This window comes from Artibeus jamaicensis, unplaced genomic scaffold (assembly GCF_021234435.1).
Source record: "Artibeus jamaicensis isolate MK-2021 breed Jamaican fruit bat unplaced genomic scaffold, CSHL_Jam_final contig_354, whole genome shotgun sequence".
Lineage (NCBI taxonomy): Eukaryota > Metazoa > Chordata > Mammalia > Chiroptera > Phyllostomidae > Artibeus > Artibeus jamaicensis.
Window position 1 is genome coordinate 2776319 of NW_026521803.1, and position 11240 is coordinate 2787558.

General features: G+C 36.9%; 1 pseudogene; it reads right to left on the reverse strand.

The window, feature by feature from the left end:
• Window positions 1–1666: 1666 nt before the first annotated feature.
• On the reverse strand, window positions 1667–2708 carry LOC119051719 (mitochondrial import inner membrane translocase subunit TIM50-like; annotated as a pseudogene).
• Between the last annotated feature and the right edge of the window lie 8532 nt (window positions 2709–11240).

An 11240-nucleotide genomic window follows, 5' to 3' on the forward strand; every position in this document is an offset into this window, starting at 1 on the left:
GACAAAGAAATATGGTCCAAATGAAAGAATAGAACAAACCCCCAGGAAAAGAACTAAGAAAAATGAATTAGCCAAGCTATCAAATGCAGAGTTCAAAATACTGGTGATAAGCAAGCTCATAGAATTCACTGAGTATGCCAAGTGCATAAGGGAAAAAAATGAAGGCTACACTAAGTGAAATAAAGAAAATCCACGGGGAACCAACAGTGAAGGGAAGGAAGCCAGGGTTCAAATCAATGATTTGGAACATAAAGAAGAAATAAACAATCAACCAGTACAGGATGAAGAAGGGAAAATTCAAAAACAATGAAAAGAGAATAAGAGAACTCTGGGGCATATCCAAAAGTGCCAACATTGGAATCATAGGGATGCCAGAAAAAGAAGAGAAAGAGCAAGAAGTTGAAAACTTATTTGAAAAAATAATGAAAGAAAACTTCCCTAATTTGGTGAAGGAAATAGACAAGTCCAGGAAGCATAGAGAGTCCCAAATAATTTTTTAAAGAGGACTGCACCAAGACACATCATAATTAAAGTTCCAAATGTAAAGGTAAAGAGAAAAATCTTAAAAGCAACAAGAGAAAAGCAGATAGTTACCTACAGGGAGTTCCCATAAGACTTTCAGCTGATTTCTCAAGCAAAATGTTGTAAGCAAGAAGGCAACTGGCAAGAAGTATCCAAAATGATGAAAAGCAAAGACCTGCACTCTAAATTACTCTGTCCAGCAAAGCTGTAATTTAGAATTAAAGGGAATGTAAAGTGCTTCTCAGACAAGGCAAAGCTAAAAGAGTTCATTATCAACAAGCCCATATTATATGAAATATTAAAGAGACTTATTTAAGAAAAAGAAGATCAAAACTATAAACAGTAAAATGACAACAAACTCTATCAACAACTGAATCTAAAAACAAGAACAAACTAATCAAACTAGAACAGGAACAGAACCATAGATATGGGGATCATTTGGAGGGTTACCAGTGGGGAGGGGGAAGTTTGAGAATTGGGGAAAAAGTACAGGGATTAAGAAGCATAATTGGTAGGTACAAAATAGACAGGAAATGGTATAGGAAATGGAAAAGCCAACAAACTTATATGCATGCCTCATAGATATGAACTCAGGGGGGTGGAATTGCTGGAGGGAAGTGGGGCAAAGGGGAGAAGACTGTAATAGCATAATCAATAAAATATACTTAAAAATAAATGTACTTTTTTCTCCCTTACAAGTCATAAGTAATCTGTGAAGAGACACTTTTAATTATGCAAATATCCTCCTCCCCATAACAAGTTTTCCTTACACTTAGCTCCATTGAGGGTCCCAATCTGAGCCAATCTTTGCCATGATACTTGGAAAATGATAGTTTTCCAAACCCAGCACTCCCTCCACAATTACCCATCAGCTTTTAGCATTCTACTGTAAACAAGTTATATAATGTTATTAAACAAATTTACTCCAGTAAATTTAATAATATAAAAGAAAAAAGCTCTTATCTATTATTGGTATGAACTCAGAAAATGTGTAACTCATTACCATATATACTGTCAAAAAATAGAAACTTGAAAACTATCTCTTTTTTTTTAATCTGGGATGGACTTTATTGGACATGTTGCTGCCTAAGCCATGGTCTTGGAGCACCAAGACCCAGGCACTGAGTTTGAAGAGGCCCAGAGTTCAAGGCTGTTTGGAGTGAGGCCACATAAAGCTGGTGAGAGAGCTGAAGAATCAGTTTTGCTGCTGGATTTGGAGTGCAAGGCCAGGTGCTGCTGCTTCTCCTGCTCTAGCAAGCTTTGCAACTATTTGAAAGCCTCCAGAGGGTCATCCTCCAGGGTGTAGAGCTCCAACATGGTCCATACATCCTCCACATGGTTCAATGTGATGGTGGTCTTGAGGAAAGCAGACAAGGACTAATGAGATTGAGTCATCAGAGTTGCTGTCCCAGGGCCTCAGGGTGACACCATTGTAGTGCTGTAGAGAGAAAGCTTTCTTTTTGTGGTCCACACCCACCACATGGGATGTGGCTCAATTCAGGCAGGAAATGTTCTTAACATGGTGCCCATCCATGCATTGCATGCCACCCATGAAAAAGTGGTAGGAGATGAAGCCATGAGGGTCTACACTATTGATAGGGGGAAATGCAATCATGCCAGTCTCTGACATGATGATTTCATACAAAGTAACAAGCTGCTGGAATAAGGTATCGATGCTTGGACACTTCTCAAACATCCAGTCAGTGGACAGCGACTACTCTGGGTACAAGGGGACACCAGTAAGCTCCAAGACCAGTGTGTAGGGTAGCTGGTAGTATGGTTCCCACAGAAATCTGGGGGAAGGCAGGGTTGGTGTGCTTAATGATCATCCATGTATAATCTTGAAAATATTTGTATGTCTGGTGCAATAGCTGCACCAGAATTGGACCCAGAATTCATTGGGAATCTTGGAACCAGTTTAATCTGCAGAATTATTTCCAAAGATAGAGATGACACGTTACCACTGGCCCCAAGGGGCCCAGCAAGCCAGAGTTTGACTTGTTTGGCATAGCTGGGACCCTTCATGCCCCTCTGCTCCTGTGATCCCTGGGCCTGAGCCTTACTTCTGGGCTGCCTTCCAATCTCCTTGGACTGGTCAGAGTTGGGGAGTATTGCATCATCAGCCTCATGCACAACCCCGGAAGCCAGCCCTGCAAGCACAGGGCCAGTGACAGTGAGGCTGCCATCTTGCACTGACTCCAGGAAAATATTACTATTCTTGATTCTAGTTTCCCTATAACCAACTATTGCATATTTTAGTATTAATTTCAACAAACCATCACTCTTTTCACTTTAAAGCTATGTGGCTTTCCACTTCATCAGGAAATTGGGGACATCAGCTGTAAGTGAACCAATGTTCCTTCTCTTACCTTGGACATAAAAATGTATTCTTGTACAATTTTTTCAAGTCATAAAAAATGAAGTGGCCTTCCTCTTGTCCCTTCCTTCCTCCTTTTCTTCCCTCTCCTCACCCCTTACTTCTCACCACCTCCCCCCATCTATCTTTGATCAGCTCCTGTGAATCAACCACTCCTTCTTATAAGGTGACTGGCCATACTGAACTAGGGCAGCTTTAGTGAACTCCTCTAACCTTAATTACCTCTTTAAAAGCCTATCTCCAAATATTGTCACATTCTGAGGTATAGGGGTTAAGATTTTGACATGTGAATTTTAGAGGTACATAGTTCCATTCCATTTAGCATCTCACAGGAGCCTTTAACTGACCTCCTTCCTGGCAGTATGTCCAACCTTGAAGTCCACCAGTGCTCCCTGTGTCGTTTAACTAATGTACAAACAGATGAGGAACAATTTGTATATTTTAAATACTCATCACCTTCTGTTCCTATCTGATCTTTAGCCACACCACTTATGTAAAAATTGTAGCCTTGAAGGATCAAGAAGTTGCTGTTAGAGGTGAGGTCATTTGTACACATTTTGAATACTGTGCACCAAATTCATTTCCACCTGTCTACTTTACTATTTTCAAATTTGATGAGCTTATTTATTTATTTGTTCATATTTATATTTTATTATTTATTTTTAAATTGAATTTATTGGGGTGATATTGGTAAATAAAATTATGTTGGTTTCAGGGATAAAATATATTACACTATCAGTATATTGTATTATATATTCACCAATCCAAGTCAAGTTTCTTTCCATCAGCATTTATCCCCCCCTTTACCCTCTCCTACCTCCCCCTGCTACCAGACAGGCACCATCCAGGAGTGAGTCTGTCCCAGGCCAGCCTGGGTTCTTGACTTTGTGTGGGAAAGATTTCATAACACAAGCCCAGGTGATTTTGAGAATATGTTTATTAAGGCTGGATACAGTGAAACAAAGGAAGGACTTAAAGGAAAGACTTAGGGTAGAAAAAGTAATAGGAGAGAGCTTGGGCAGGTCTCAGGGTCCTGAAGGATGGATGGCACAGGCGATAAATGAAGAGTTGGACATCTGATTGGATGCTGGAGAACAGCCAACCTCTGTGGGTCTGATCAAACTCTCAGAGTTTGATTAAGCTTTATTTTGATAGAGATTGTTACATGGCATCAAAGGAACAGGTGCATGGCATGATCAGTTAAGCATAAAAAGTCAGTACAGAAGTAACTTGGAAAAGTACATAAAGTTCTATAAATTCAATTATGCTAAACAAAGGTTATTCTGACCAGGAGAGCTATTAATCAGACAATTAGAAATAGCTTTATGTACAGAGCTTCAAATATTTATTGATGAATAGATGTTTATTAAAGTTCTTAGAATTTGGCATAGGTCAAAGGATATGCTAGACTAAACAGTGGTTATAGAAAATTTATTAAAAGGCTTTTGTGGTGTCTAACTTAGCTATCTATCTTCCTGTCTAGAATCTTTCTTCATGTACTTTGGATTCTAACTCCTTAGTAATTGTTCCTATGTGCTTAGTTTGTAATAGTTAACCAGCTTCCACTGCTTCTAATCAATTTACCTATCTAATCCCATTAATATATATTCCTGTTCAATGTATAGGAGGGGCTGTTACTCTATCAACTTTTAGATGTTCAGGGGCTACCCCATCAGGGGGTACTTTTGTTCTATGGCCAAGAAATCATTTTGTACAACCTCATTGGAATTTTGCGGATCATTGGGCCTGAAATACAGGTGTCTAAAAATCCCACCACCTATTAATATCAAAGACAGACATGCAAGAAGAGATAGACAGGAAATCCAGCCACAGCTGCCTCTGCTGTGCAAATGCATCTGGTCTGTCCTGACTGTGTCAAGGATCAGCCGTTGGTCAGTTCCCGACACCTAGCAAAGTTAGGAAAAGAGTGAGCCAAAGCCATATTCTGCTGCGAGCTCCCATGGGAAGAGAAAAAGTGTGCCCTGGAGGTAACATCAGGGAGTAAGCTTGGGTCGAGCTGCCACTGTCCATGGCTCTCCTGGCTGCAAGTCTCCTTGGGATCCTTAGAGTAAAAAGTTCATGCCTGAGAAGCGGTATGGGCATGCTCTAGGGTGAGCCAACACTGTGTCTTTGTTCTGATGGCTTCTCTTCTTTCTGTGGGTGAGAATATTAGGGGAGTGTTTTAGCAGAACATTCATTAGTTTTCTAGTTGCATTTTTAATATGCTGGTGTGCCACCTGAGTGCATAGGAGGTTTGGGAATATTCTTTGGTCTGCTCTACTGTTTTACTTTTATCTTGGGTCTGTCCAGCTTTCAATTTTTTTTTTTTTGGTGTTGTTTGTTATTTGTTTCCCCAACTTCATTTATTCTTAGCACAAATGACATTAATTGTGTCTTTGTTCTTTATTTTCCAGGCCAGGGAGATTTAGGCTACATATTCATTGGTTAGGGAGGGGAGGTACAAGCCATTCACTCTCCAATGTCCTTGGTTAGAGGAGGTAAGTTCTTTTGATTCACCAGCTGGCTGAAAGTTGCTCAAACTGTTTGGTCTTATTTGATTTTCATGTCTCAGTTTCCCCATTCCACTTATCCAGGAATTTTCCTAGCTTCTTACTATTCTGCCTTACCCCAGCCTTCTTTCTCCTTTTCTGGTAGTCACCATACTATTGTCTGTCTATGAGATTTTTTTTATCTGTTTGCTTAATCCCTTTACCTTTTTCAACCGGTGCACCCTACCCCTCCTCTCTGAGAGCTGTCAGTCTGTTCTCTGTATCTATAGCCAAATTCCAGGCAGCCCAAGTGCCCCTCAGTAGATGAGTGGATTAAAAAAGCTGTGACACATTTACACAATGGAATACTACTCAGTCATAAAGAGGAAGGAAATCTTACTTTTTGCAACAGCAGGGATGGATCTGGAGAGTATTATACTAAGTGAAATAAATCAGAGAAAGGCAAATACCATATGACTTCACTTATATGTGGAATCTAATAAACAAAATAAACTAACAAACAAAATAGAACCAGAGTCATAGATATATGTTTTCCTTTGAGTTAGGGGTGTCCAACCTTTTGGCATCTCTGGGCCACACATGAAATACATTGTGAAACTTAATCGCAAAAAAAACTCTTATAACGTTTCAAGTAAACTTACAATTTTGTATTGGGCTGTATTCATAGCCATCCTGAGCCACACGTGGCCTGCAGATCACAAGTTGGATATCCCTAGTACGCATATAATCAGGAGCAACCTCAATCTAGACCATAAATTATTTTACATTTATTTTCTCATTCATGAATTAGCACAAGGGTGGTAATTCCATCAATATATGGATGTTCTCCTATCCTGTTCAGTTCAGTGCCCATTTAGGAGGCATTTGCTATGTTTCTACCACTCATAATTCAAAGATGAATAAGACATGATTCCTGTCATCTAGCATGCATACATGTGAAAAAATAAATCAGTTTGATATGATGAATGAAGGTAATAGATGTTTCAGCAATTTTTCTGTTAAATCAGATGGTTTAAAGAAAAAGCTGGCATTTCCAAACCTAAGCCTTTTATACCTCTTTCTTCTTTTAAACTGCCTTAATTTAAAACCTCCTTCCATGCTATTGGTTTACTTCTTCTCAATAAACCACTAAGAAAAGCACCAGGCATTTGTACCTTCTTATTTAAAATTCCTAAATGAAATTCACATATGGGCCTTTAGACCTAGGAGCAAGCATGCTACTCACATTTCAATATCGGTGATTTTTTTTAAGTTACACATTTTCTTGGTTGTTTCTTTGGTATTTCACCATTGATCTATACCATTTTTGTCTTTAAATAGATACATAATTAATTTCGTATCACTGTTTTTTAAAATTATTAAAAACCAACTACATTTCTCCCATTCTTCTTGTTTATATCTTTGTTCATCATCTTTACTTTGGTCAGAATTAACTCCCTTGCACATTGGTTTCCATCCAGCTCCAGCTGAAATACTTTTTCTTCTTCCCATAAATTCTCTGCATTAAAAACATCTGACTATAAATATTGCTTTTATTTTGCATTGCCATTGGTATTACTTCATTTTTAATTTAATTATCTTAATATTTTTGACATCTTTAAGGGAAGTGGAGCTTTCTTTATTTCTTATGTCGTGCTTAATCTTACAAGAATTTCCTCAAGTTTACTATGTTGATGTCAAATTTCCTTTTTTCTGAAAAAGTAATTCCACTTTTGAACACTTTTATTACATTTTATTTCATAGCTCTGTTATTTCATGTAAATGAGCCATCTGATTAACTGGTTCTTGTTTTTTCCTTTTTACTGGATTTGTAGGATATAGTTTAAGAATACCTTGGAATCTTTACTCACGTGTTTATTTTATTAAAATTACTCAGCATTACTAATATTTATTTTCTCTATTCACTATGTACTATTATATATTCTGAGCATTTTTATCCCTTCAATGCCCAAATATTGGTGTGATAAATATACATGCTTATTTAGGGGATGTTTTTTTCTGTTGACTTGTGTGAAAGTTTAAATTAGTGCACTTATTAACATTTTTCTGTTGTTTAAAAATAAATTTATTCTTTATATTCAAAGATATGCTTGAGTGTTTGCACTATCTACAATATAGATTTCTTCTCTATGCGTGTTTCATAACATATTTATATGTTTTCATGGCATGCTCTAACTTCCTTTTCTCTTTTTTCCACTAGTGTTTTCCTTCAGAGTCCCTCTATTTGGTCCCTATGGTAGAGCACAACTTCCTCTGGTATTAGAGATTGTTTTCTTACAGATTCTCTGAATTCCTTCTTTACTATATTTTCTTTTTTTTCTGCTACAAACTTTAGGTATAATTAACTCTTTTAAAATTCTTTTTTTTCTATATGCATTTCTTGTGTAAGAACTATGTTCTCTCAATAAATTCTGGATGAATTGGACTGAGGCATAAGTACTCATATTTTTTCCTCTTCATCCTTCCTTCTATCTCTTCAATTATTGACTAAGAAACATCTTGTTTTTCTTTTCTACAGATTTTGCCTGCTGTCACTTTCTCATATAACTCCAGTCATCTATTTGATTACATGCCATATCATAGTAGAAGTAAAAACCTAGAATGTAGTTAAAGGCAGAACTAAACTTGAGACTCTAGCTACAACTATGTTGAGTAGCTGCATGTTCTTGGTTAAATTATACAACCTAAGCCTGATTTTCCTCATCTGGATAATGATTATATAATAACAGCACCAAATGCACAAGCTATTTGAGTGATTTTTTTGAGTTGATATATGGTAAAATGCTTAATGTAATTCTTTGAAAATAGTAAGCATTAAATATGTATTAGTGATATCTCTCTGTATCATCTTCCCTATTATTCTGAACTTTCAACATATCCTCGCTGTACTCAGTAACACTATGATTAGTATTGTTATATATTTGTGAGTTTAGAAATTTTTTCTTTTTTTTAAGTAAGCTATTTTTTAAAAGATTTCATTTATTTTTATAGAAAGGGAAAAAGAAAGAGAGGGAGAGAAACATCAATGTGTGATTGCCTCTCAAATGCCCCCTCCTGGAAACCTTGCCTGCAACCCAGGCATGTGCCCTGACTGAGAATCAAACTGGTGACCCTTTGATTTGCAGGCTGGTGCTCAATCCATTGACCCACACCAGCCAGGGCTAGAAATGATGGTTTTCATTATTTGTGCAATATTGTTTCTCTTTCTCCACACTACAATTCTTTCATGTTTAGATCTTAGCCATAAAGGATTTTTTATGAGCCATGTCTAAAGTATGGTTTTTGACTGTTTTGTAAACTTCAGTTTTTTTTTTATCCTAACTAATGGTGATCTAGTTTGTGGTGAAGCAGTACTTCCAATGTTCTAGTTCTATTTTGCACTTCTGGTAACCTGTCCAAACAGAAAACCTATGTGTTAACTTGACTGGAACTGATAATATGTCATGAGGAAGTACATTTGAGGGTACCGTGTACCCTACAGTCTCTGCTTCAATTCTCTTGAATTCAACACTAAGGTCTCCTTATGGTCCTTTTTTGTTTCTAGCAGAGAGTCTAAAGTTCATTTAGTAATCTTAGAAACAGCAGAAAACTAAACAAAACCTCTGCTTCTGGTGAGTATATATTCAACTGAATGGGGAGAAGAAATAATAAATATGATAAATTATATAGTATACTAAAAATATCTGTTATGGACATGAACAAAATGAGCAAGGTAAGAGTGATTTGTTGTCCTGGGGCCTGTAATTTTAAACAAGATTATCATAAAATGACATCTGACCAAGATTTGAAGGAGGTAAGGGAATTAGACATGTGCATATCTAGTGGAAAATTGGCTCAGATGGAAAAAAGAGCTCATGGAAAAGGTGAGAGCATGACTAATGTGTTGAAGGACTACAAAGGCGGCCAATGTGGCTAAAGTGAACTGAGTGATGGGAAACAGAAAGAACAGAGGGTGAGGTCAGGTAGGTAATGTGAAACAGATTGTGTTGGGCTTTGTGGCCCCTGCGAGTATTGAGGGCTTTACTCTCAGTAAATTAAGACCATTGAAGGCTTCTGAGGAAAAAATGACATTCTACTCTGGCTGCTCTACTGGAAATAGAAAATGTAGGTTTATTCTTCCTACAACATATAATTCAAAAAAACCCAAATGCAATCCTTGTATCTATGTCATTTTTAGTAATCAAGTTCTCCACTATTTTATATTCTGCTGAAGTCAAATAAAAATTTATAGGTGTGGTGGGAAGCAGTACAGTAAACACCGCTAAAGTTTTGTTATTAATAATTAAAGAATATAATCCTGAGAATGTTTTTAAAAAGCAGAGAAATTCAGTAAAAATATTTAAAGGATATATACTTTTAATATTAAAAAATAGGAACAGCTAAATTAGTACAGAACAAATAAAAAGATTATAAATAACCATAAAAAATAGAAAGAAAAATGACAAAATAGAAACAGGCCAAATTATAGGTTATTATAATTCCTTATTATAAACAAATGAACTCATGTTGAAAGTATTTATGTCACACTTAAAATGATACATATAAAAGAGATAAAAATATGCCCTGGCTGGTGTAACTCAGTGGACTGAGCATGGGCTGCAAACTAAAGGGTCGCTACTGGCTTGATTCCTAGTCAGGGCACATGCCTGGGTTGTGGGCCAGGTGCCCGGTGCAGGACATGTGAGAGGCAATCACACTTTATTGATGTTTCTCTCCCACCCTTCTCTCTAAAAATAAATAAATAAATAAATAAATAAATAAATAAATAAATAAATATTTAAAAATATATAAATATTACATGAAAAATTAGTAGAAAATGGAAGGAAAATAAACAAACAAACAAATAAATAAATAAATCAGCAAAATGCAAATGGAACCACCCATAAGGGAAAATATATTTGCCAATAATACCTTGGAGAAGAGTTTGATGTTCAAAATGCATAAAGAACTCATATGACTCCACACAGGAAGTCAGATAATCTCATTTAAAAATGGGCAAGAGACCTAAACAGACACTTCTCCAGGGGCCCAGAGACATAGGAAAGGATGCTCAATATCACTAGACATCAGAGAGATGCAGATTAAAACCACAATGAGATATCACTTCACACCAGTCAGAATGGCCATCATAAACAAATCAACAAAAAATAAGTGTTGGCAAGGATGTGGAGAAAAGGGAACCCTAGTACATTGTTGATGGGAATGCAGACTGGTGCAGTCATTGTGGAAAACAGTATGGAATTTCCTCAGAAAACTAAAACTGGAATTGCTTTTTGACCCAGTGATTTGATGAATGATTTCACCCAGTGACTGACCAGTGATTTCACTGCTGGGATTACCCTAAGAATTCTGAATCATCAGTTCAAAAGAACCTATGCACCCCAATGTTCATAGCAGTGTTATTTATAAGAGCCAAGTGTTAGAAACAGCCTAAGTGCCCATCAGTAAATGAGTAGATCAAAAAACTGTGCTATATTTACACAATGGACTACTACACAACAAAAAGAAAGAAGAAACTACTACCAGTTGTAGCAGTATGGATAGAATTACAGAGCATTATGCTAAGGGAAACAAATCAGATGGTGAAAAACAAACACCAAATGATCTCTCCTATTTGTAGAACCTAAACAACAAAACTAATGAGTAAAATAGGATCAGAGATATGGAAATAAAGAACAAACTGACAGTGACCAGAGGGAAGGGGGCAGGGGGGCATAACAAGGGAAAGAAAGGGAAGGGTCAAGTAAAGGAACATGTATAAAGGACTCATGGACAAGGGCAACAGTCAGGGGGAGGGTTGAATGTGGAAGAGAGGGTGGGCAGGGCAAAGC